Source organism: Mustela nigripes, chromosome 6 (assembly GCF_022355385.1).
Source record: "Mustela nigripes isolate SB6536 chromosome 6, MUSNIG.SB6536, whole genome shotgun sequence".
NCBI classification, from domain to species: Eukaryota; Metazoa; Chordata; class Mammalia; order Carnivora; family Mustelidae; genus Mustela; species Mustela nigripes.
In genome coordinates, this window is record NC_081562.1 from 94,733,940 (window position 1) to 94,759,007 (window position 25,068).

At 36.3% G+C, this 25,068-nt stretch overlaps 1 protein-coding gene and 1 long non-coding RNA gene across 4 annotated transcripts in view; one reads left to right on the plus strand and one right to left on the minus strand.

The window, feature by feature from the left end:
* Nucleotides 1-25,068, plus strand: part of SLC16A7 (solute carrier family 16 member 7) — a 173,381-nt gene that overhangs the window by 3,189 nt on the left and 145,124 nt on the right. The window contains exons 1-2 of one of the 3 annotated variants that reach the window (XM_059403591.1): nt 10,547-10,659; nt 15,463-15,518. The exons of 1 other annotated variant lie outside the window; for it this stretch is intronic. The gene's annotated coding sequence lies outside the window, so the exon portion shown is untranslated. Of the gene's footprint in view, nt 1-10,546; nt 10,660-15,462; nt 15,519-25,068 lie in introns of those variants that run through there. One more of the 3 variants, XM_059403590.1, reaches the window with a different exon arrangement.
* Nucleotides 7,005-25,068, minus strand: part of LOC132019868 (uncharacterized) — a 31,222-nt gene continuing 13,158 nt past the window's right edge. The window contains exons 2-3 of the long non-coding RNA XR_009404864.1: nt 10,161-10,238; nt 7,005-8,087 (exon numbers count right to left, since the gene is read on the minus strand). This is a non-coding gene — a long non-coding RNA (uncharacterized LOC132019868). The remainder of the gene's footprint in view (nt 8,088-10,160; nt 10,239-25,068) is intronic.

The following is a 25,068-nucleotide window of genomic DNA, read 5'->3' on the forward strand; positions in this document are numbered from 1 at the left end:
CAAGTTCTAGGCACTGTGGTACTACTCTCTGTGAGTCTATCAATATCTACATTTGTAGAAGAGGATTTTAGGCACCATGAGTTAACTTGCTCAGATTCCACAGCTAAAGGCCTGGGTCTCGGGCAAAGGAGGGAAGAGGGTAAAAGCAGGGCCTCTGTTGTCTGGTCTGTCTGGGTTTTGATCCTGGCTCTGCCGTTTACCAGCTAGGACAGATTGCCAAACCTCTCGAAATCTTGGTTTCTTCATGTGCGAAAACTTCTCAAAAACTGTTTCTTCATTTCTTCATGTACAAAAAGAGGATAATATTCAATTTCATATAATGGGAGCAAAGGTCAAATGAGATAATACCTGTGAAATTCTTAGCACTGTGCCAAGCACATGTATAATGGCAGCTAGTGTACATATTAATTATGTGGCCTTGAGACTGTTAGGTTGTTGACTGCCTTATTCTTGACAGATATTTAGGAACTCTTCTAAATGCCGTGTTTCCCATTAGATGGCCTAACAGTGTTGGATTGCCTCATGAACCGTTACATGGACTCTCATTGTCTTAAGAGGTCATTTTTGGTGTGTCACAGCCTTTCTCAAAACTGGATCAAAGTGATTAGGAAATGTATTGAGAAACAACTGTACACTAAGACTTAACGAGAAACAGAGCTTAAAAGATTTTTTTAAAGAGAAAACATCGTTTTCTCAGTTGGCCCCTCAAATGGTGAACTGAGGTGCCTAGTCTGCCTACCTGGGAGATCCAGTAGTTTACAAGCATAATGTGAGAGAATAGCCTAATATGGACCATTGCCTAGAGGGGGAAAAAAAAGCCACTTTTATCCCATATACATGGTCATTAGTAAACAAGAAGGGGGTATATGCATTTATGTATAAACAGTAATAATCGAGCACTGGGAAAAAATTAACCATAAGTTAAACAAACAGAACTTGACTGTAGTAAAACTAGTCCAGTTAGCACTGGACTAATTGGTGCTTGGGTACACCAGAGATGTTTTCAACATATTCATAAATATCAGTGTTAACAAGTAATGCCAATATTTTTGAAAACACTTTCCTGTCCTGCTACAAAAACCTCTTATGAATGTTTTCATTAATATTCATTTAAATCCCAAATGAGTTCATGAAAATCTTACAGGGAATTTGAGTGACAGCTATGCAATGCTGGTATAAAGATACTTTTGTTCAAGGTTTTATGCAATTAGATAGCCCTACAAAAATTGACACATGTGGTTCAATTATCTAAACTGGTAATTAATTTTTGGTAGTATTTGGCATTAAAGCAGCATTTTTTCAATTAAAAATATTTAGTACATGTGGTGAACACAAGAAAAATATTTGTTTAGAAAAATAAAGATCTGCATAAAATATTGGTAAATTTAGAAAGTCTTTTATGTCAAACTTTGGCTGTTTCCTCACCTAATAACACAATAAATGTGTTCTTATTAGAAGTCTATACCTCTAAACAGATTCTGATTAGAGTTAATACACAGATGAATTATAATTTGTGAGAAGAAGGTGCCCTGCTAAGTTATTTACTTGAAGATAACTGCTTTTGGAATTAGATTAGATATGAATACACGATAAAAGTAAAAGGCATGGATTTACTTGAACAGTTTCTAAGGGGTGAACTGCATTAATGATATTTGCCTTATTTTAAATCTGATTCTCTGAAATGTAAGAATCCAAAGTTCTATCAGTTCTTCTCAAGTATGCCAAAGGTGTGTTCAGTGATAAACAGCATCACGTGACAGTGTTTCCTAACAGCTGCTACTGTTGGCATTTTGGCAGGACACCTCTTCTTGATGTGGGAATGCCTCTTTCATTGCAGGACATTAAGTAGCTTTGACCCCTGTCCTTCATATGCTGATAGCTTCCCCTCCGTCATGGTAACTACCAAAAATTCCCCTGATGTTTAAATATACCTCCTGGAAGAATGGTACTAGATGTGGTTGAAAATTATTAGCCAATAGGATCAAATTGAGAATGTTGAAGGAAATTATCCTTGAGATCAGAGTAGCTCCAGGTGTCTTCTGTTTTTTCTTCAAAAGATAATCTCCTGTGAAAATACCTTGATTTGAGGGAATAAGTTCTTTCTTGTAAGATGTATTAAGTATAATCATGTAATAATCATGTTATCCTAAGTTCCAAACTTGAATTTGTTTTAACCTGCCATCAGCCTTTGGCAATATTGGCACCTGTTTCTTCCTAAGCTTTTGGCTTCCAGGTACTCCTTTTCCTCTTACTTCTCTGACTACTTATTTGCAGCTCCTTCTTTCCTTCTTTCAACTCCTGCTCAGTTTTTCTTTTGTGTATATTCTGTTGATTGACGGAGCTCATCCTCTTGTGACCTCTGCTTTCTCCTCTGTAGGAATAACTTCCACGTCATTATCTTCAGCCCTGGCATTCACGAAAGCTTCACACGGACCTTTCCAAGTGCCTGCTGGACAGCTCCTCTTCCCTGGGCTGCTGACACCTTGAACAGTATCCTCTGTACTCTCCGTCTTCCTACTTTGCTTTGCTCTTATTGCTGTTATTGGTATTAGCATTCTAGTCTAGAAGATTTGAGACCTCCCTCCTCCCGGTCTTGCATATCCAGCTCAGTTGCTGAGATCTGACTATTGTACAACCAAAATACTTCTTTTGTACTTTGTTCTTTTCTGATGTTGCCTGACACAGAGTTTGGGCACTTCTGACGTACTGCCTAGAATCATGTCAGTCTCTTATCGGCTTTTCTCACCTCTAGTCCCTCACTCTACGACTTAATTCTGTATTTGCCACCAGATAGTCTTATTGAAGTACACCTCCATCTCTGATATGTTCCTGCCACTTTGGTGATTCCTATTCCTGGGTCTAAGGGCTAGCATTTCAGTCCCTGTAATTCCGAAAAATTTTCCAGGCTCATCTCCCACCATCATCATACTTGAGTCCAGCTGAACTGGCCCCTCTGTCTCATTCATCTGCTTTCTATTTCCTGCCACCATACCTTTGGCTATGTTGTGCTTTCATCTTAAAATGCTCTGACTTTCCCGCTTTTCCATTTCTAGCTTTAACCTCACCTTCATAACTGAGCTTAAATACTATGTTCAAATTTCCTTTGAAGGCTCTAGATAAGTAGAAGAAACTTTTAAAAAATTTTAGTAATGTTGCATTTGTAATCAGTCTTATTTGTTTTAAACATTTTATTATAGTTGCATTTGTATAAGTATTTAGTTTCTCTTTGTAATACAAATTTCTGGAGGCCAGGTATAATTATCTGTATTAACATATGTTTTAACCCTTTGGTGAATTACAGGATTGTAAAGAATTTAGAGGAAATCTGTTTCTTCCTCTTTCTTTCCATTCTTATGTACTGTTTTTTTAGCATCTTTAATAAACCACCATTTATTAAGTATATACACTGAGGCAATCTGTTCTTTTTAAGGCATTTCCAATTGTGACAAAGTTCTTGCTTCTACCTAGAGTCCTTACTCAGCTTTCAGAGGGCACACAAAATAAATCCCTTCTCATTTTTATTGATAGCCTGTACATATTTGGTGACAGTTTACATGTATCATATTTTTTCTATCAACTTAGCATATTCAACCTTTTTACCTGTTGTTTTTGTAACCTGGTTAGGGCCACTGTGTTTTTGGAGGCATTCAGGTTTAGAAAAGTCTAGGTAAGAAATTGGTGAGTGGTTACCTCAAATCAACCTTAAAAACCAGCTTAAATCGTGCTTATGATTTTCAGAGGCATAAGCAAGAACTTATTTAGTCTTGCTAAATAAGTTAAATTAAGCTTTGTTTGTGTGACTAAACTGGTTTTGTCCACTCAGTAATTTTCAGAGCTGTCCTCTGTTTGTTTGTTTTTTAAATAATACTTTTTATTTTTTAAAAACATATAATGTATTATTAGCTCCTGTGAATCACCAGGTTTACACACTTAACAGCACTCACCATAGCACATACCCTCTGCAATGTCCATAATATCCGCCCCCCCCCACCCTCAGTTTGTTTTGTGACATTAAGAGTCTCTTATGCTTTGTCTCCCTCTGGATCCCATCTTGTTTCATTTCTCTGTTTGTTTTTTTGTTTAATAATACAATTAAACTATGTGTCTGATTCTTTATATATAGTATTTCTAATTCTCATTATTACCAATGTGAGATTCTCATTATTACCAATGTGAGATAGGTTGTATTTATTTATCGATAAACTAAGGACTCAGCAAGATAAGAGTGCCCATTAGGAAACCCCAAGACTCCCTGTCTCAGTAGATGTTTGAATGCAGGTAAGATGTTAATGGCAACTAAATCTTGCTTCTGTATCTTAAATCATTTCAAATCAGTAAATAATTAGCATTGCTATATGAAGTACTCTACATAGAGAGCTGAAAATATGTGTAAGATATCCTTCCTGACACCCTGAGGAGACTGTAATTTCAGAGACATTCTCAATGTGTGTACCAGTTATGGGTACAATCCAGAGTAGAATTGTCAAAATAAATGGAAGAGAGCAGTGATAGTCTGCAACAGAGGTTGACAAACTGTAGCTCTTGGGTTGGATCTAGCCTGCTGCCTGTTTTTGTAAATGAAGTTTTCCTGGAATACAGCTACACCTATTTGTTTTTACATTCTCGGTGGCCAATGAATTTCCTGCTGCTGGATAGAGTTGAGTCGTTGTAACTTTGCCTATCAATCCTAAAATATTTAATATTTAGCACTTTAAGGAAAATATATTTGTTGATCCCTGCTCTAGGATTTTAGAAGTGGGAGACTTCACTATGTGATGAAAGAATCAAAAAAGACTTTAATGAAAGAAGCGGAAATGTTTTAGAGCTGAGAAGATAGTCTTTTTTAAAGATTTTATTTATTTCTTTGACAGACAAAGATCACAAGTAGACAGAGAGGCAGTCGGGGGTGGAGGGGAAGCAGGCTCCCAGCCGAGCAGGGAGCCTCATGTGGGTCTCGATCCCAGGACCCTGAGATCATGATCTGAACCGAAGGCAGAAGCTTTAACTTACTGAGCCACTCAGGCGCCTCGAGGAGATAGTTGTTAAGTGAAGTGAGGAGATTGTCAGTTTAACCACAAAACTCAAAAGCAAAAGCAAACACATGGATAAATAAAACATTTTTTAAAATGTATATAATTCATATAATACAATCATTTGTCTGTGAGCATACATTTTCTAAGTATTCATCTAGAACAATGATTCTTTTTAAAAAAAATTTATTTATTTATTTGACGAGAGATCACAAGTAGGCAGAGGCAGGCAGAGAGAGATTGGGGGAAGCAGGCTCCCTGCTAAGTAGAGAGCCTGATGTGGAGCTTGATCCCAGGACCCTGAGATCATGACCTGAGCCCAAGGCAGAGGCTTAACCCACTCAGCCACCCAGGTGCCCCTAGAACAATGATTCTTAAACTTGATGAGACATTTGAACCAATCAGTGGATATTTATTTATTTATTTAGATTATCCATTTATTTGAGAAACAGAGGCAGAGTGGGGGAGGAGCAGAGGGAAAGGAGTAGAGAGGAAGGAACAGAGGACGAGAGAGAGGGGACAAGCAGACTCCTCCTGAGCAGGGAGCCCAATGCAAAGCTCTGTCCTAGGACTCCTAGATCATGACCTGATGTGAAACCAGGAGTCAGGTACTTAACTGACTGAGTCACTGAAGTACCCCCAACTGGTGAATTATTTAAAGATAAGATTTTGTTTTACTCAGTAGTTTGTGATACTAAAGCAAAGTCTATGTGGAAAATCCCTGATCCAGAGTATTACTCACCTGATAAAATTGATTATTTCCTGTAGAAGACAGAGAAATTTTTTCTCAAAACTTATCTCAGTCTTCAAAAAGCACATGCATGCTAGACATGTGTCAATTATTTTTACTAGTCACTAGTTATAGTTAAAAAAAAAAATACTAGATATTGAGAACACAACTAAGCGCCAGCACTATGTCAAGAGCATTTTGTACTTATCTCATTAAAAAGTTACAGTAGCCCCGTGAGGTAGATGATGTTGTTCCCATTCTGCAAAAGAGAATACTGAGGATCAGATAGAACAGATACTTAGTGGCTTAAAACTGTGATACTAGTAAATAGATCACCATTATTCATTATCATCAAGAAATTGACTTTTTTAAAAGGAAACTTTTGGAGCTGGGACATAGATAAGAATGGACTTCAATAAATTAAAAAAAAGTGAATTAGCCACTTTGTTCTATGCTGTGACTGAATTCTGTTAAAAGCCTTGGGTCATAATTGAGTCTGCTTTCACTACAAATACATTCGCAAGTTTTTATTGAAAATACTGTTTTATTGACCCAGAACTTTCTTTATTCTCTCTGTTTCCTTTGTTTCTTTCTCTCTTTTCCTTCTTAATGTTTGGTTCGTGATAATGTCTTCTTTTTTTCCTTCTTTTTTCTGTAGTATTCCTTCCTAATATTCATCTAGGCCCCACTTGCTTATTCTACAGTGTCTTTAGTGTAGCAATAAAGTGCTTCAGTGCATTTTCCTAAAGCAATGGCCTCTTTGAAAGGGAAAACAAAGAATTAGTGCAACTTAATACCAGGTGTCTTTTTTTTTCCCCCTCCTTAGAAACTTAGAACTTAGAACTTAGAAAACAGCAGATACTGCAGAAATATTTGCATATCACTAATGGATATGACAAAATAATAAATAGATAGGAAAAGGTGAGTAATCAGAAGAAGCTGCTGGGAGTATATGAAAATGTAAATCCATCCCTCACGGGCCACATTAACATCTCTGTGGAGAGTAATCTGGCCACTTGTGCCTTGGAAAGAACATTAATTACACACAGTAATGGCCTGCTACAGGATTCACAGATACCAGTTGTGAAGTTCACTAAAAATTGTTTCCTTTTTTATCATTAATTTTCTAAGTAATAAATGCTGTGGATTTAAGAAAAAAGCTGCTTCATGGAGGAGACATGCGAATTTTTATTGTTACTTTATTTTATTTTTATCAATAACATAGCCTTGTTACTCTTATCTCAATAAAATTTGTTTTCAAATGTTCAATAAAAAGGGGAAGAGACACTTCTGTAGACATATCACCAATTAAAAATAAAGTCCTTTTTAAATTAATTTTTAAATGTTTTTTTAAGATTTTAAAAATGATTTTATTTATTTATTTGACAGAGAAAGAGACCAGGAGCACAAGAGGGGGAACAGGAGAGGAAGAAGTAGGCTCCCCGATGAGCAGGGAGCCCAATGTGGGGCTGGATCCCATAACCCTGGGGTCATGACCTGAGAGTCCAAGGCAGATGCTTAATCATCTGAGCCACCAGGCGCCCCTTTATTATGAGACTTTTATTTATTTATTTGAAAGTGAACGAGAGAGAGAGAGAGAAAGAGAGAGAACAAGCTGGGGATGTAGACGGCAGTGGCAGAGGGAGAGGGAGAAACAGACTTCCCACTGAGTAGGGAGCCTGGTGCCCAATGTGGGGCTAGATCTTAGAACCTTGGGATGATGACCTGTTCCAAAGGTAGATGCTTAACTGACTGAACCACCCAGGTGCCTCAAAAATAAAATTTATTTATTTAGAAACCTAATTATTGTTCATTGGGATATGTCACTGTTTATGATAAAAATTATTATGTACAATTTGGTCTATAACTTTCATATGAGTGAATGTTCCATCCAACTTTTTTAGTCTATAAGCTGTTTAAATCATTTCACATTTGATCAGGCCTCATATTTCACTAGCTTTTCAGATATTGAGTTGGGGTCTATAAAATCTAAATTTAGAAGTGTAATCTTTAAGTTATTCTCTAAGGATTTTCAAAAAGATTTACTCACTCAGATTTCGGAATTAGAAAAGAAGACGGAGAAGGCAAATAGCATACTTGGTGCTGGTTGTGTGCCAGAGAGAAGGCGTATTAACTCACATAATCCTGGAAGTCATCATCTGACAGCCTCAATAGCCCTGCAATGTGGACATCATTCTCACTAATTTAGGATGGAAATGAAGCAGGTGGGTTAGGTAACAAAGCTCTGTTTTCAAAATCCACGTTTGTCCTAGTCGATGTAGTCTTCCCAGGTAGAGTAGAATCTTCTCTCCCTGAACACACATTTTCTAGAAAAGGAAAATATAGGGAAGATAAAAGAGAAATATTTAGGATTCTATCCTTTTGGGTTGTGCTAATTAAAAAAATTTTTTTAAATATCAAAATCACACGTGGAAGTCTTCCTCAAAAAAACGAAAGGTGGATTAAAAGGACAAGTACAATGTTGACAAAAGTTTATTTTGCCTCTTTTCCACATTTTCTTAGTATGTTCGGGCTGCTATAACAAATACCACAGACTGGGTAGCTTATAAACAACAGAAATTTATTTCTCACAGTTCTGGAGACTGCAAGTCTGAGATCAGGGTGCCAGTGTGGCCTTCTTCCTCCAGGTTGCAGAAGTCTAGTTGTATCCTCACATGGTGGGAGGGATGCAGGAGCTCTTTGGGGTCTCCTTTACAAGAGCGCAAATTCCATTCATGAGGGCTCCACCCTCATGACCTAAGCCCTCTGCACAGGCCCCATCTGCTAATATCATCACACCGGACAGTATGATGTCAACATCAGAATCTGAGGGGCCACAAACATTTAGACCACAGTACACACCCTTCCTCCAAAAAAATGTCAAGTCTGTGAACTGTGTATGTTTTGACTGAGGTTAGCACCAAGAATTGAGGTAGACATGGATAACACTATGAAATTAGGACTATGTCTACATAACTGGGATTTGAATATTGTTTTACTTTTTTTTCTGAGTATTTGATTGTGTTTTATTAAATAGGTACATTGATGTGCTCGCTTCGCAGCACATACACTAAAAAACCAAAGTCTTAATAATTGTATGTATTTTCCATGTAAGTCCTGGAACTTCATCATGATTTGAATTCAGCGTAAGAGTCCATCTGAAACCTGTTTCAAAGGGATTTATTTAGGGAGACTTTCACTATATGCAATTTAACTCTTAGCCATAGCATCAAATGCCAAGTACATTCAACTGTAGTACCTAGAAGATGGTGCTATAATGAATTCCAGTGTAAATGATTAAAAATGTGTTTCTTTCGTAGTAAAACAATTTCAAAATACGTGATTGAGGTCCTACATGTTTCAAAATGTGAGGCAGTTGAGTTGAACACTGTCTTTTTTATCAGAGTTTTATTGTGTCTAATGCTTGTTTAGTGTGGGTCTCTTCTTTAGAGATGACAAGAGAATATAATTTGTGCATTGAATTATAATATCCCTCCCTGACTCCAAAAAGATATGCAATCAAGGAGGTATGGGAAAATTATCGTGGATTATTAATACTTCCTGAATAGTATTTTTATGGGAGAGTGTTGATGGGTAAACTAGGGAATGTTCCATTGTTAATTGAACATTTTTATGGCTAGATTAAGAGCAGAGACTATTTTTAGATGATCTCTAGTATTTATATGTAGTTTACCAAAACCAAGAGTTTAAAGACAGTAATTCAAACAAAAAGAAGTTAATCTTGTATTTCTGTATGCATAGGGGCTTCTTCCACAAAAGTGGATTCAAGTTGACCTACAAAGGGTTATTAATCCTGAATTAAACAAATAAGATATAGTCTGTTGGGATAAGAAAAGTTTCTGCATGGACTGATTTGGCTTCTAAAGAGGACCATCTTTTGTAACCAAATTATTAATGATTTCGAAAGAAGAGGTTTTGATGTACTCTCCATGTTACCGAAAGGTATTAGAATAGTATATGATGATCAAAGTGCTCTGCTTCTTTATTTCATTAGAGAATCAAACTTTGCTCTAAAAAGTAGATATTCTTTGTCTGTACAGCCATCTCCTTCCTACATTCCTGGGAAGTCTCCAATTCCTAGAAATCTGAAAATAGAAACATACATGAGAACATATTTTCTCAGTTTTCAGTTTAATTTCTGTTTTAAATATGCCAGTGATCACTAATAAAAATGTCCTTTGCCTGACAATGACTTTTACCTTTTTTTCTCTTTGTAATCTTTTATATGAAGAATTTCCTGATAGGATTGAAAACAGGTGTATGGAGAGACGAGTGTGTGCCAAGATTGGTAAACATTCAGATGCTGAGTTTGCTGTCTCTATGAAACAACCACACTGTGTAGTCACACAATTGCTCCAGTAATAATATAGCAAAGTTACCAGTCATTCTTCTCTTTGGTGACTCTTCCTGCTCCTGGAATGTCATAGTTGCCATTGCCCCAGAAATCTGCCTTTGGCCTGTTGTTGAAAGTAACAGCATAAATATATAAGCATAAAGACACTTATATAGCTCACACTTGTATTTTCTGGATTTTACCTTGCTTATAAGATGTGGATTTATCCTGTGAATCCTAAAGTGACAGAGCTAAAAAGATGAACCTGTTGGAGCTTGCTTGTTGCCTCATCTTGGACCCTGGCCTGCTTCTGCTCTATGACTTGACTCTGTTGGATCTTGGCATTAACTTTGGCCAGAACCTAGGGACTGTTCCCTGAAATGCCCTTCAGTTTTACTGGAAGGGGAAACTACAAATAATAGTCATGGGAACCTAACGGTTGCCAAAAGCCAGACTGAGAAAGAAAAGCCTAATGGACAAGCAGCAGCATGATGCCTAAGGAGACTCGCTTTTTCTTGACGGCCCTGTGCTTGTGACCTTTAAGTGTAAGTACAAAGAGTGGGGATTTTATTGTGTAGTATTCCACCCGTCCTATAACCGAAAATTGGAGGTGCTTCCTAAAGTCTTCTCTGAAGGTAGGAAGCTTCCTGATAATACCTAAATAATATCATTTTTATAGGAATTCTCTCTTTTGCTTCTGACCAAAGCATTTTAACATTTAGTGTGAACAAAACTAAAAAAATTAGATAATAACAAAAATCATTTGCCATGCAATTGAGATATTCTGGGTGGACCACTAAAATCGTCTAAATTTGTGCTTAAAATCTGTATAAGGAAGATCATAGTTTTTCTTGAATTTATTTTAAATTTTTGTGGCTGCTTTAATTTTTAATGAGAAAAATACTGAGTCAGTTATTTTGCACAAATACAAAAAAGAAACATTCTAAATTGATTTTTACGTTACCTTATTAGGGTTTTATTGTGTAAAAATAACTCCATTGTCTTCTTAAGACTCTGCTTGATTGTATTTCTTTCTTTTTTTTTTTTTTTAAAGATTTTATTTATTTATTTGACAGAGAGAGATCACAAGTAGGCAGAGAGGCAGGCAGAGAGAGAGAGGGAGAAGCAGGCTTCCTGCTGAGCAGAGAGCCAGATGTGGGGCTCGATCCCAGGACCCTGGGATCATGACCTGAGCCGAAGGCAGAGGCTTTAACCCACTGAGCCACCCAGGTGCCCCTTGATTGTATTTCTTAATTCAGTTGTCTCAACTATTTGTAAGGGTAAAGAAATAAAGAACATTCAGTAGAATGAACAAGGGGAACTGAGTCACTTTTATTCTGGAAAGAAGGTATCGTCTATGGATATAGAGGAATTTCAACATTTCCAGAATAAGGCCACTATATGAGGAGAGCTTAGATGCATGTTATTTATTTATACCATTCCCCTGACATTCATTATTTAAAAGGCAACTAAAACTCATCTCTACTATTACACTTAATAGCATATTTTCTTTTCTTTTCTTTTTTTTTTTTTTAAGATTTTATTTATTTATTTGACAGACAGAGATCACAAGTGGGCAGAGAGGCAGGCAGAGAGAGAGAGAGGAGGAAGCAGGCTCCCACTGAGCAGAGAGCCTGATGCAGGGCTTGATCCCAGGACTCCAGGATCATGACCTGAGCCAAAGGCAGTGGCTTTAACCCACTGAGCCAGCCAGGCGCCCTTAATAGTATATTTTCTAGCATCATTGCCCAGTTAAAAGTCATATTCTGCCTGAGAATTTACTTACCATGAGTGAGATTTCATAGGGTTTAATATGGTATTTGGTTTGGCACTAATACATTCTTTGGAGAGGTGGCTGTCTAACTTTACAAATAATTAATCGAGATTTTTTTCTAACACATAATATTTTGTGCCAATATGTAGTGTGAGGAGAAAATCACTCTTATTTTGTAAGGCCCATTTCACCATGAAGTATGGAATCAAAAAATTTAATCTGCACATATTGTTGCTCTATTCTGCAATTCTTTAGTCATGTGAATGTATTACTTAAATTAGTGCACTTTCATAAAATTTATAAAGGCAAAATTGTTTCTTATTAAACGTATGTACCCTTCTTGTCCATCGTTATTAGTATACTCATAAAATTCTACTTGGCTTTGGACAGGCACTAGCCTCTAATCTATACTCTATTCAGGCAATGCCTTAAGTTCAAAATTTTCCAAACTTTACTTGATTACAGATGCCATTTTGAACAGAATTTCATAGCATTGTAATTTAATGGAATGCCATTTAGGAAACATTGCCTTGAGGCAAGACCTTTGTGTTTAAGACAAAATAGAATTTTGAAAGAATTATTTATAAAGCCCTGCGTGTGCCTGAAGAGTAAATTCTGGATTTCATTGTCACAGTTTTAAAGATGTGACATATTCCTAGGTGTCTTGCAAAGCTTAGCAAATCGGGTAGCCACTGTCTCTGTTTTCATAAGAAAATGACAAACATCAAGGTCATATGGGTTACTACAATTTTAATATTGATATGATAAACAACAATAAAAAGCAAAGTGGTAAGTAGAATTATTAAGGTAGGGAATTAATTTTTGAGACCTGGGATCTGTCCTAATACTCTCAAAATAATTTAAATCTAACTCATGAACTAAATGAACAATTCCCATGTGGTTATCTTGTTTATTATTCATCCAGTCACTCTGCCTTTCCAAATCTTGGGCTTTTAATTGTTAGAAAAAGCATTTATTTTACTGACATCTCATTCTCCCTGTTTCTCTGGATTAGCACATCATACGTAGAGACATTATAAAAATTTGAACTCCTTTGCTGATAAAAGCTTTTAGTTACTGAAATATAGATTTATTTTATGGGGGTTGGCTGTCCAAATTTTGTGTAGTCCTGAAGGTTTTTGTTTTGTTTTGCCTCATTGGAGGCAAACACATCTGGTGTGTATTGCAGTATTACTAAGAAAAAAACCATTCCTTGTTATCTGTAATCCAAATTTTCTTTTCTTCTGTAGTATAGTATTAAGCTTGTAGCCATATCACTGAATTGGTTAATTATCAATACCATTTATATGCATATCTGCTGAATAGACTTTATAGATTTCCTTAAACACACAACTCAGCATCCCTAAATTACTCTTCTTACTACATTCTAAAGCTTTATTCTGTATACCTCACACTGGAACATTTATTAAACCACATGCCTAACTTACATAAATTGGTATATGGTTATGGATTTTAAAATATGGATGCTTAGTATTTTTTGCTAATTATCTTTGCATATAATATCTTTCCATTCTTTCTAATGTGATTGAGACCAATGAACCTAAAAATATTGTTGTACTAAATAATGGGGCTAAGAGATGAGTAAAAATCACCTGCATTCAAGAAGCATAAGAGCAATTTCCTACTTTTGACTAATGTTTGCCAGTCTACTAAAACAACACATTGGACTTTTCCTTCTATACTTCCTACACCCTTTAATGTAATGAAAATTAAGATTTTGCAAAGCCAGTGTTTTTAAAGTAGAATGCTCCCTTCCAAGGTCCGAATGCATGACAATGAGCAGTCTCCATTGTTCAACACACATTCTTATGGTGTGTGATTTTCCCTTCTTTTTTTTTTTTTTTAAAGATTTTTATTTATTTATCTGACAGACAGAGATCACAAGTAGGCAGAGAGGCAGGCAGAGAGAGAGAGGGGGAATCAGGCTCCCCGCTGAGCAGAGAGCCCAACTCGGGGCTCAATCCCAGGGACCTGAGATCATGACCTGAGCCGAAAGCAGAGGCTCCAACCCACTGAGCCACCCAGGTGCCCCTGATTTTCCCTTCTTAATAGTGGTTCTGGTCATAACATACACGAAGATGTTAACATCAAGAAATTTTAAAGAGAAATGGTTGTTACTTTTTATCACTGGTACCACCGTCCCCTTCCTCCTTCCCACAATTTACTTTTTTCTTGATTTTTGGGAATCACCTATCTATACTGAAGTTTTGGTGCAAGAAATGGCATCTTCGATAGTAGAAATTGTTTTACTTGGAAATTGGCTACACTTTCTTTTTTTTTTTTTTTTTTTTTTTTTTTAAAGATTTTATTTATTTATTTGACAGAGAGAGATCACAAGTAGACAGAGAGGCAGGCAGAGAGAGAGAGAGGAGGAAGCAGGCTCCCTGCTGAGCAGAGAGCCCGATGCGGGACTCGATCCCAGGACCCTGAGATCATGACCTGAGCCGAAGGCAGCGGCTTAACCCACTGAGCCACCCAGGCGCCCATTGGCTACACTTTCTATGTAGAATTTTATGCTGATAAAATTCTGTTGTTTTTCTGTTCCTGCACTTTTCAACTACAGTACCTGAGCACTTCCATGGATCCATTTTATTTCTCAATCACACTAAAAATTCCATATGTTGGATGTATCTGAAGTGAGCATTTAAACTTTTGGGGTGAGCTCTTGCTTTAACATAAAGATTTTGCCAAATATTTTCTATTGGGTGGACATTTAGCCTTTACCAAATCTGACTTATAAAGTATATACCCTTTTCCTTTTCAGATTTATTGGATTCAGACAAAGGAAAATTTAAGCTCTAGATTTGCATTGAAGACTTTCTTTGAATTTAGTATCATGAATTTTATATGATGTCTGTGTAAACTGAGCCATGCATTCAAAGAAACTTAGAAGTTGTGTAGCTCAATATTTCACCCAGTGTATTAATATTATCTACTGAATCCACGAAAAGTGATTACCCAACTTCACTTAAAAGGCTTGCAGGCATACAGTGAACTCAACATCTTATAAGAGGCCGCAGGTTTCTTAGCCACCTTCCTTTGTTAGTAAGTTTCGCCTAAGAGAAAAAGTTCTATGAATTGTGTTCTTTACATTTCCCCTAATCTAGGAATTGGCAAAATTCATAACCGAAAGGCAGCCAGAGAGAAGAATATGCCCCAAACAAGCAATTATAATAATGTTACCACAATGCCTTACATTCACTTAATGCCTACTCTCTCAGGCACTATCTTAAATACATCATGTGTGGTCTTGTTTTTAGTTCATACACAGAAGAGAGGTAACCATTATTACTTTTTTTTCCAGGAAAGAGCAAAAGTACTAAGTCATTGAGTGACTCACCAAAGTTCACAAAGTTAATAAATAATAGAGATAATATTTGGGTATAGACATTCCAGATTCCACATTTTAATACTGAGATCATAATTTTAACATCTGAACTGACTGTTCAGGTCCTAGAAATAGAGAGAGGGTAGACACCTACCCAACACATGGGTTCTGCTGTTGAGTTCTATGTCAATACTGTTTTTTTTTTTTTCTCCTTTTCTCCTTAAGCTGTGCTGAGTGGGGTTCTGGTTTCTTGCAGCCATGGATGCCTGCCTTTGAAAAAGGTTTGATTAATCATGCTCTTCTCAGTTTTGACTGCATAAATTACTCTGAGGGTTATAGATTCATTGTTGAAGTTCTAGATGCAAAGCAAAACATACCAACTTGGAACATACCTACTGCTTCATGTAAAAACTTCTTCCTCTGAAAACATCCAAGTTATTGAATTTATAATCAAGTATGTTTATGAAAGATTGCATATGGAGATATTACAGTATGGTCTGCATTAGAATTGACATTAATGAGGCAGACATCAACCAAGTGGTTTTACTTATGGGCTTAGAATGCAGTTTTTGCCATGTGGTGCTCAAGAAGTTATATTTCTCGGCATTTTCATTAGCTTGGAAAGTCAATGTTAAGGCCTTGTCATCAGTTCCTGTTCTTGGTTTTGCAAAAAGAATGATGTCTGTACTAACACCTCTGCAATAAAAGGATATTAGAGTTGAGTGTCTTCTGTGAAAGGAACAGAACATAGGAATTTGGTAAGAGAAAAGAAGTAAGAGTCTGTGTAGCAGAGAAGGAGTAGGAGACATGCATTTGTGAGGAAGAGAAGTCAAGCATACAATAAGAATACACCTCAAAAGAGAACCATATGGGACGATTAATCGGAAATATAAAATTATGCACAAAAATTCACCCTCTCCGAATTTTAAGGTTTTTTGGTCTGCTTTCCTTAGCCATGCAAAGTTGGCCCACTGATTGTACTTACAGGCCAGCTCAAACATGATCTGCTTTGACAGGCCAATCTGAACAGAGGCAGAACATATAATTAAACAGCCTCTGCCTAGGATTGTAGTAATAGTGAGGCTAAGCTGGAAGTCAGTGTGCCCCATTACTGACAATTGGAGGAATTAGCTTTTAGCAATGTTTCTCAACAGCAAATCGGATTCAAGAGTTGGTGTACCGTGGTGACCATTGTTTTCTCAAGTATAATCTCTCTCTCTCTCTCTCTTTTTAAATAATGTGAGTTACATGCTTGCATTCGTGACCCTGACTTCCCCAGCCTCATTTTCTTCTGCTCTTGGGGGTACTTTATGCCTGTCTCCACATACCGATTATTGGTTATAGAATTCTCTGGCTTCCCAGTCCTCTGTGAGAACTGGGACACAACCCTGTTCGTTACAGTCTCCTTCCATGGGGAGAGGAGTCCTTGAACCCCACCCCAGGAGAAAAATGTCCTGCTACTCTAAAGTGGATCATGTTTTTGGTAACTTCTAGCTGGCCTAGCCTTCAGGCTATCACCCATCATACACTATGTACCCACTGAGTCAGGATCCTGATTCACAGTATGGACTCTTCCTAATTATCACTAGTGATGGTCTTATGTCCTCTAATGATCACTCTGACTTGAATATACCTTTCTTTCTGCAACTAACACTATTCACCTTGTACCAGAATTGCCAAGCTACTAATTGTTTTCCTCTTGCTCTTAGATTACAAAGACCTTGATGGTTAAATCATGTCATAGTTTCCTGGGATCCACACAAAGTATTCCCATGTATTTCTTTCTGGCAAATTAAAAAGTCTACTTGTAGAATCATAGGCTCATACACTACCCTGTTTGAGAAGCATCAAATTACCATGTATTCTGTTTGGTGCTTCATGATGCTAATTAATAGTTTAAATTATTTTGAAGCAGTTTAATATTGTCATTCTTTAATAGTTTGCCAGAATAGAAGGTCAAGGTCCTCTAATGCTTCTCTTAGAATTTGGTTAAAGCTAAGATTTAGTGCAAACTATGCCATTTGGCTATGTGGTGTGAGTGTAGTTTTGTTTCAGGTTTTGAAGTATGTAAACATCAACTTTTAAAATTCACTTTATTAAAATAGAAAAAAATTCCATATAGAAGCTAGGAAATTGTAATTTGTTTTTTATCTTTTCCATGTTTGTTTGTTTGGTGGGGGTAGGGATGGTAAGGAAGTGGGTGGTGCATTGAATACTCATTCATATTACTTCAGGATTGGAAATTTGCTTTGCTTATACTTTCAGTATTTCCTCATATGTTTATAACTTAATTTACTTCTTCCATTTCACCCACAAATCACATACATTTTTGTGTTCTCTGTTTCTTCTGATTGAAATATGAAATTAATGCCACAGTCACCACCAAATTTTACACCTAGCGTGAGAAGGTGGTATAAATATGGTTTATTCCTCCCAAGTACTTTTGTGTGCTCAAGATAAAGTAAAGTTAAATTGTTAAGGGAGCTAGAAAACTATCTTTTAATGAAGCATAAGCTAACATTAGAAGTATCTACTTCACTACACGTTCAAACATTATTATCAGCCTACTTATATGTTGCTGGGCTGCTGTCTAAATCAGTATAATCTTCCTTCCAGGCCACAAAATAGGTAGCTGTTCCCCTCCTTACTCATGTTGATTTAAAATGAAACATGCAAATTTGTCAAGCATTTTAGTCCACATATATTGATAAAATAAGTCAGACTGTAATTATCATTTTATGTCATCACATAAAGTACTCGGCAAGTCTTGTATCCATTTTTTCTATATGAGTGTTTATCTTTTTATTGCTTAGATAGGTTCTTATATATCCTGAGTATTCTGTACATACGTATTACAAATACCTTCCTTCAGACACAGGCATTCTTTTTCATCTCTTGTATAGTGTCTTTTGATACATTTTGAATTTTAATAGCTGAATTTATCAGTTATTTCCATTTTTTTATTTGTTTAATTTGCTAATTTCTTGCTTAATATATCTTTTCATAAAGGTCATAAAGATACTATCCTAGGGGCGCCTGGGTGGCTCAGTGGGTTAAGCCGCTGCCTTCGGCTCAGGTCATGATCTCAGGGTCCTGGGATCGAGCCCCGCATCGGGCTCTCTGCTCAGCGGGGAGCCTGCTTATAAATAAAATCTTTAAAAAAAAAAAAAGATACTATCCTAAATGTCTCTCAGCACTGTCCAGTAGACTTTAGTACACTGATGGAAATATTTTATATCTGGCACTGTCCGGTATACTAGGCACTAGCCACATGTCACTTTTGAGCACCTGAGATGTGAAAAGTGCAACTGAGGAGCTAAATTCTTAAATTTCATTGTAAGCAATTTGAGTTTAAATTTAAATAGAGTCACATGGCTGTTGGATTGGATAGCACAGCCCCAGATCTGTCTTATCTTAAATGGTGATTCATTTACTGTTCATTTTACTGCATGGTGTGGGGGGAAGATCTCATGTCATATTTTCCTGTATGGATGAGCAGTGCTTTTCCCTACTCATTGATAATGCCAGGTTTGGAATACAGAATAACTTCTGCATGCGTGTATGGGTGTGAGTGTGAGTGTATATTTATTCCCTGGCTTTCTATTCTATTTCTTAGTGAATTCCTGTATCCTAGAACTGGCACACCTTAGTCCCCATAGCTGTGAAATAAACCTTGATTTAGTAAAGCACATCCCCCTCCATCTGTTTTCGTTTAGAACTGACTTTACCAGTCCTGCCCTTTGGTCTTTCAATACATTTTAGACTCAGTTTTCAAGTTTTTTTAAAAAAAAATAAAAAAAAGACTTTTTTCATTGCGTTTGAATCAGTACATCCATTTGGCAGTTTTATGATATTGAGGCCTTCAGTTCATGAGTATGGTTTATCTCTCTCTTTTCGTTTAAATCTTCTTTCGTGTATTCCATTTTAAAAAACTATCTGAAAAGAATTTTCCATATTTTGTTTTATTTTTATTAAAGAACTACATAATGAAGATATATGCTGTCTTTTAAAGTCACATGTTTTATATTTTGTGCATATAAAAAACTTTAATTTATTCTTATATATTTTACCTATCAAAGTGACCAAACTATCTAATTAAATCTAGTGTTTTATTTGTTGTTTTTGCATCCTGTGCAGATAGATATATCTGTAATCTGTGTATAAAAAGAATTTTGTTTCTGACCCCTTACACGCAGTTTCTTTTTCTTGTGCCTTACTATTTTGCCTATGACTCAATAAAACATTGTGTAGATCTGATAGAAGCAAGCATTCTTCTTTTGTTCCTAATCTCTTACAGTGATAATAGTAAATATGTTACAGATTTTTGTTTCATTTTTTGTTGTTTTTATAGATTTTATCCATGAGATTAAGGATTTTTTCTTCTATTTTTAGGTTGTAGGATTTTCTGATGACTTTATGATTTTTCCTGGATTTTATTAATATAGTGAATTAAAATATTTGTTTTTAAAATATGTATGTTTGAGGGCGCCTGGGTGGCTCAGTGGGTTAAAGCCTCTGCCTTCCGCTCAGGTCATGGTCCCAGGGTCCTGGGATCGAGCCCTGCATCGGGCTCTTTGCTCAGCAGGGATTCTGCTTCCCTTCCCCTCTCTCTGCCTGCCTCTCTGCCTACCTGTGATCTCTGTCTGCCAAACAAATAAATAAAATATTAAAAAAGAATGTATGCATGAATATATGTCTTTGCCCTCAGCTTTGTGACCTGCTCTCAATATTCACATGTGTTTTAAATTATTTGTTAATAATATAGTGGAAATTTTGTTATCTGTGGACCTGATTCTCCATCTGTAGTTTCTCCTGGTTCTTGCTTAATAATGCCTTATAAATAAGCATTGCTTGGATCTTTGTCATGTGGGAGTTATTTGAAGTTTGGGCTAAGCTGGGTTCCCAGTTGAGAGAATTTGTTTCCTTTGCCAGGACCTAGGGCATTACCCAACACTGTAAACTGTTTTTAGATGTTTGAACTACCTTGATAATATGAAATGGGTTGCAAAGCCATGTGAGAGATGACTATTGGTCATGAATCATCAGGGGATTTTTATTTTGTTCCCCTTCACCTGTGCCAAGTTTAGAGGCAAACTGTGTTTTTTTTTTTTTTTTTTTTTTGCTGTTGTCAGCTGTGTTTTGGGGGTGCATGTATATGTGCATATGTGTGTATATGTGTGTGTGCTGTTGCAAACTTCTGGTACAGTGACAATATAGTTTTATTGGATTACAGGAGGGCAAATCACCTTTTGGACTTTCCGTCTCTGGCTTGTTTTGGAAGCTGTGATCTATTACAAGCACCCTTTGGGCTGTGAAACATTCAAGTTCAAGTCCACCCCGTTCATCAAATGTCCCGGGAGAAAACCTGAATAAGTACACCTCTTAACCATCTGGTTTCCCCTTTCAGTTAGTTTAATTCTCTGGATACTTCTTTCTATCTATTTTTCCTATTTTATGTGCAATATTTAATTGCTTCCCATGGAGGGATTTTTTTAATACTACAAAATACAAAGACTTGCACAAATTAACTCAAGTAATAAACTCAGTAATTGGAAATACAGAGGGATTTCTTCGAACCTAATTTCAGGAAGTACAGTCAGATCTTGCCGGAATGGTAATGTAGGGCTGATTTTCCCCGATGGTCTACCCATTTTGCATTTTGTTGCAATGATAAATGACCTTATACTTCTAGTGTCCAACATAGTTCAACTGACTCAGTCTCTTCATGTGATTCTTCAAATTCTTGAGATTAAAAAATAAAATTATCTTAGCTTCACCTGTAGATAGTAGTATGGTGGCAGATTATTTCAGGATGGTATACCACAGTGGTTAGAGTTCAGGTTCTATAGCTGGTCTGGCTGGATTTGAATCTCAGCTTCAAACCCTGATAGCATTGTAATCTTAGGAAAATTTCTTAATGATTCTCTGACTCAGTTTCTTCATCTGTAAAGTAGGATGATAATAATAGCAACTACTGAGGAATAGATGTGAAAAGTAGTAAGTGAGAGTGATGCTTTGTGTATGGTAGCTACTTAATAAATATTCATTATTTCTTTCCCTTCACTTGATATAACCCCAGGTCCAATTGGCTGTGTTACAAGCCCATTTACTTGGGTATGTTCCATCATCACCATTAAGAAACAAACTGAAAGAAGAGGAGGCAATAGCAAATACATCTAATGTAGACTGGTTAATTAGAAACAAAACAACTTGTCAGTTTGGGGAAAAAAATTTTTTTTAAGATTTTATTTGTTTATTTGTCACAGAGAGAGACAGCAAGAAAGGGAACACAAGCAGGGGGAGTGAGAGAGGGAGAAGCAGGCTTCCTGCCGAGCAGTGAGCCTGATGTGGGGCTCAATCCCAGAACCCTGGGATCATGACATGAGCCGAAGGCAGGCACTGAACAACTGAGCCACTCAGGTGCCCCAGAAGGAAAAAAAAAAAAATTTCCTTTACATAAGAATATGCTTGAATGATAAAATTTGTTACCTAAAGAGACAGATTTTTCTTAAAATTTTACATTGACTAATGTATGTTATTTATAACATTTCACAGCTGTATATTTTTCTAATTTCAGTTTATCATATATTTAGTGCCTCTGGACTTTCAATCTCATAGCTGATGACAACTTGGTCAGACTGAGTAAGAGAGGAAACAAATTTTGTTTGGTAAGAACTAAAAGGATATATAGATTGTAACCAGGACAGTTTTAATTTCTTTGCCACTGACTAAATAGATTTAATGTTCCATTTGAATATATATCATGTGGAAGTTCAATGTGTACCAACAAGAGACTTTGTTCTTGCAACATTTATAAATATTACTTAATATAGTTTTTTTTTTCCTTCTCTCTAGAACTTCTCTGGAGAGAAGTTGTTTAAAGTACTCGACCTTTAAATGCAGAGTGTATAAATTAATTCATGCTATTACTTCGGTTTCACAGCTGAGTTGCCTTGTAAATAAAACTTTTCCCTCATTAGAAATGAAGCCAATCTTGCAGTTCCCGGTGGGTCTCCTATCACTTACACCATGCTATGCTTCATATGTTGACCTAGTACCCAAGAGATTTTATGCACAATTGGTGAATTAAACCAGAAATAATTACCTGTGGCATTATGTCATAACCTCAATGATGAAAAAAATCCATTAATTTCTTTTGCATTTAATTAGAAAGATTTAAATGAATCCTTTCAGAAGTACGTAAAATTTGATAGGTCACTCACTATTTTGATTTCTTGTGTGGTGAAAAGTACATATCCCTTTCTTATGTAAACTGTGTAATCATGTAATATTTGTGTGTGTGTATGTACTAGTCCTTTGATTTTTATTTATCTTGTCAAGTCAGGTGTTTTTCATTAATTTTGCTGGAGAGAAACTTTAGAGGAAATATTTTTTTACCTTTAAGCAATGATATACTTTTGCCCACAAAACTTCAGAGGAGGTAAGATTTAAATATGAGGACTTTCTCTGGATAAATCTTTATTTAGTTCCTGTCTTTTTGTTTTGTTTTATTTTTTTAGACATCTGACAGTGTTTCTCCTTATTGTTGTCTCCGTCACAGACTTCATTTTTTTTTTTTTTTAATCTCCCAACACTATTTAGGAAACATCTGCCTTTTTCTTTCCTTACGTGTTTTTTCTGTTGTTTTTGTTTTTGTTTGTTTTTTTTTCAGTGACACACCTGTCTTCAGAGTTTGAGCTCAGCCCTTCTTAGCTGACATTTTCCAGGTCTACAAATCTTGTCCTACTTGACCTCTTTGGATTCAGTCCTGTATGGCCATTACCTCTATGCTGTTTTACTTACTGGTCTTCTTCTGTCCGTTAGTATCCACCCATTCTTCCACATTGGAAACACAAGGTTGTTCTTGACACCTCTAGTCATCTACATCCAAATTTTCATCAAACCTTTAAGACTTAATAATTCTCTTCTCTCTTTTACAATTCTCCACATTACCCTCAAAGCAATTGTACCAAAAAACAAAACTAGTTATTTCCTTTTCATGTTTAAAAATTGACCTTCCATTTACTGTTGTAACCCTTAGCTTTCCTTTTACTGTCAAGCACTATCATATATTTTCAGTCTGATCATACATCCAATGATTCAGGGCCCTTCAAGAACTATGACTTTGAATACTCTGCTCTTTGTACTTGAAATAACCTATCCAAATTTTTCCTGCTTATCTTTCATGACTACATCCAATTGTTGCTTCCTGTACAAAGTTAATGCCAGAATCCCACAAGAAGTCTTTATGGCTTTCATAGGAACTTAATATACCCCCATTGTAGCTTTTAGCACATTAACTGTAATTATATGCTTTTATAATCCATCACCCCCTACCACATAATAAGGGAAAAATGCATCATATTCTTTAGGGGTGTGTGTGTGTGTGTGTGTGTGTGTTTTAATTTAGCACTTAGCTTAGGGCCTTATATATAGTAAGGCCCTAAATAAATGAATCAATTAATTAATGACCTACCCAGCACTCAGATTGAATTTTTCCATTCTTAAAGATAGAAATAACTTATTTCTTTTGGGAGCCTTGGTGGCTCAACTGTTTAATTGTCCGACTCTTGATTTCAGCTCTGGTCATCTTCTCAGGGTCATGAAATTGAGCCCTGTGTTGGGCTCTATGTTGGGATTGGAGTCTACTTAAGATTCTCTCTCACCTTCTCCTTCTGCCTCTCTGCCCCTTTGCCCCTGCTAGTGAGCTCTCTCTCTCTTTCTTTAAAAAAAAAAATAAATAAAATAAATAAAAAATTTTAAAAAATTAGAATTTATTTTTTTAAAGATAAAAATAATTTCTTAAGACTATGTTGATTCTTAAAAGACTATTCTCTGTTTTCATTTATATGACTTGGAGTTCAGTTTGTCCATTAGTCAAATTACCTGCCTATTTACCTGCCTTCGTTCTGCTGTTGTAACAAAATCACATAAACTGGTGTCGTAAACAACAGTCATTTATTTCTGCCAATTCTCGAGGTTGGGAAGTCCAAGATCAAAATGCTGGTTCTTGGTAAGAGCCCTTTTCCTGGCTTCCAGATAGCCATCTTCTTGCTGTTCCTCACATTGAATAAGGAAAGGATTAGGATATAGGCAGGGGGAGGTAGGGGGCCCTTGACAAGCCTCTGAAACTATTCCTGGCAGGCAGAAGCTAAGACAGAGTGAAACAGACCACCTTGCCTCGCATGGTCTAGAGTATTTTACTCATGACGTCATCTAAACCAAATTACTTCCCATTATAATATCATCATAATGAGGATTATGGCTTTAACATATGAACTTGGGAGGAGTTCACAAACATTGAGTCCATAACATTTTTCTCCTGACTGTATCCGTCTGTCACCATTTTGCCATATGCAATGATAGAACTGTACTTGGATAACCCAGTTTTCTCAAATGATAATAATCAAATTTTCTATCTAGAAGCTCTGTGCCTGACTATTAAAATGATATGCCCTTCTCATATTTGTTTAAAATACTATATTAGGACCAGTGTCCATATTATACATTAAATTACAAAAATTATCTACTCATAAGTAATAAAATGAAAGAAAATAGTTTTCTGGCCTTTTTTTTTAAGTTTGTTTATTTACTTTAAGTGATTTTCACACTGAACATGGGGCTCAAACTCACAGAGTCTGCATGCTCTTCCCACTGAGCCAGCCAGATGCCCCTATTTCATGAGCAACTTTTAAATGGAAGTGGTTGATGATGATATTTATGTCATTGCTCTAAAAACCTCCCTCCACAAAGTATTTCAGAATGCGTGCTTCTGTAGAGTTTCTTAAACTCACATTTTATTGTCACTTCCCAAATATGTTATACAACTTT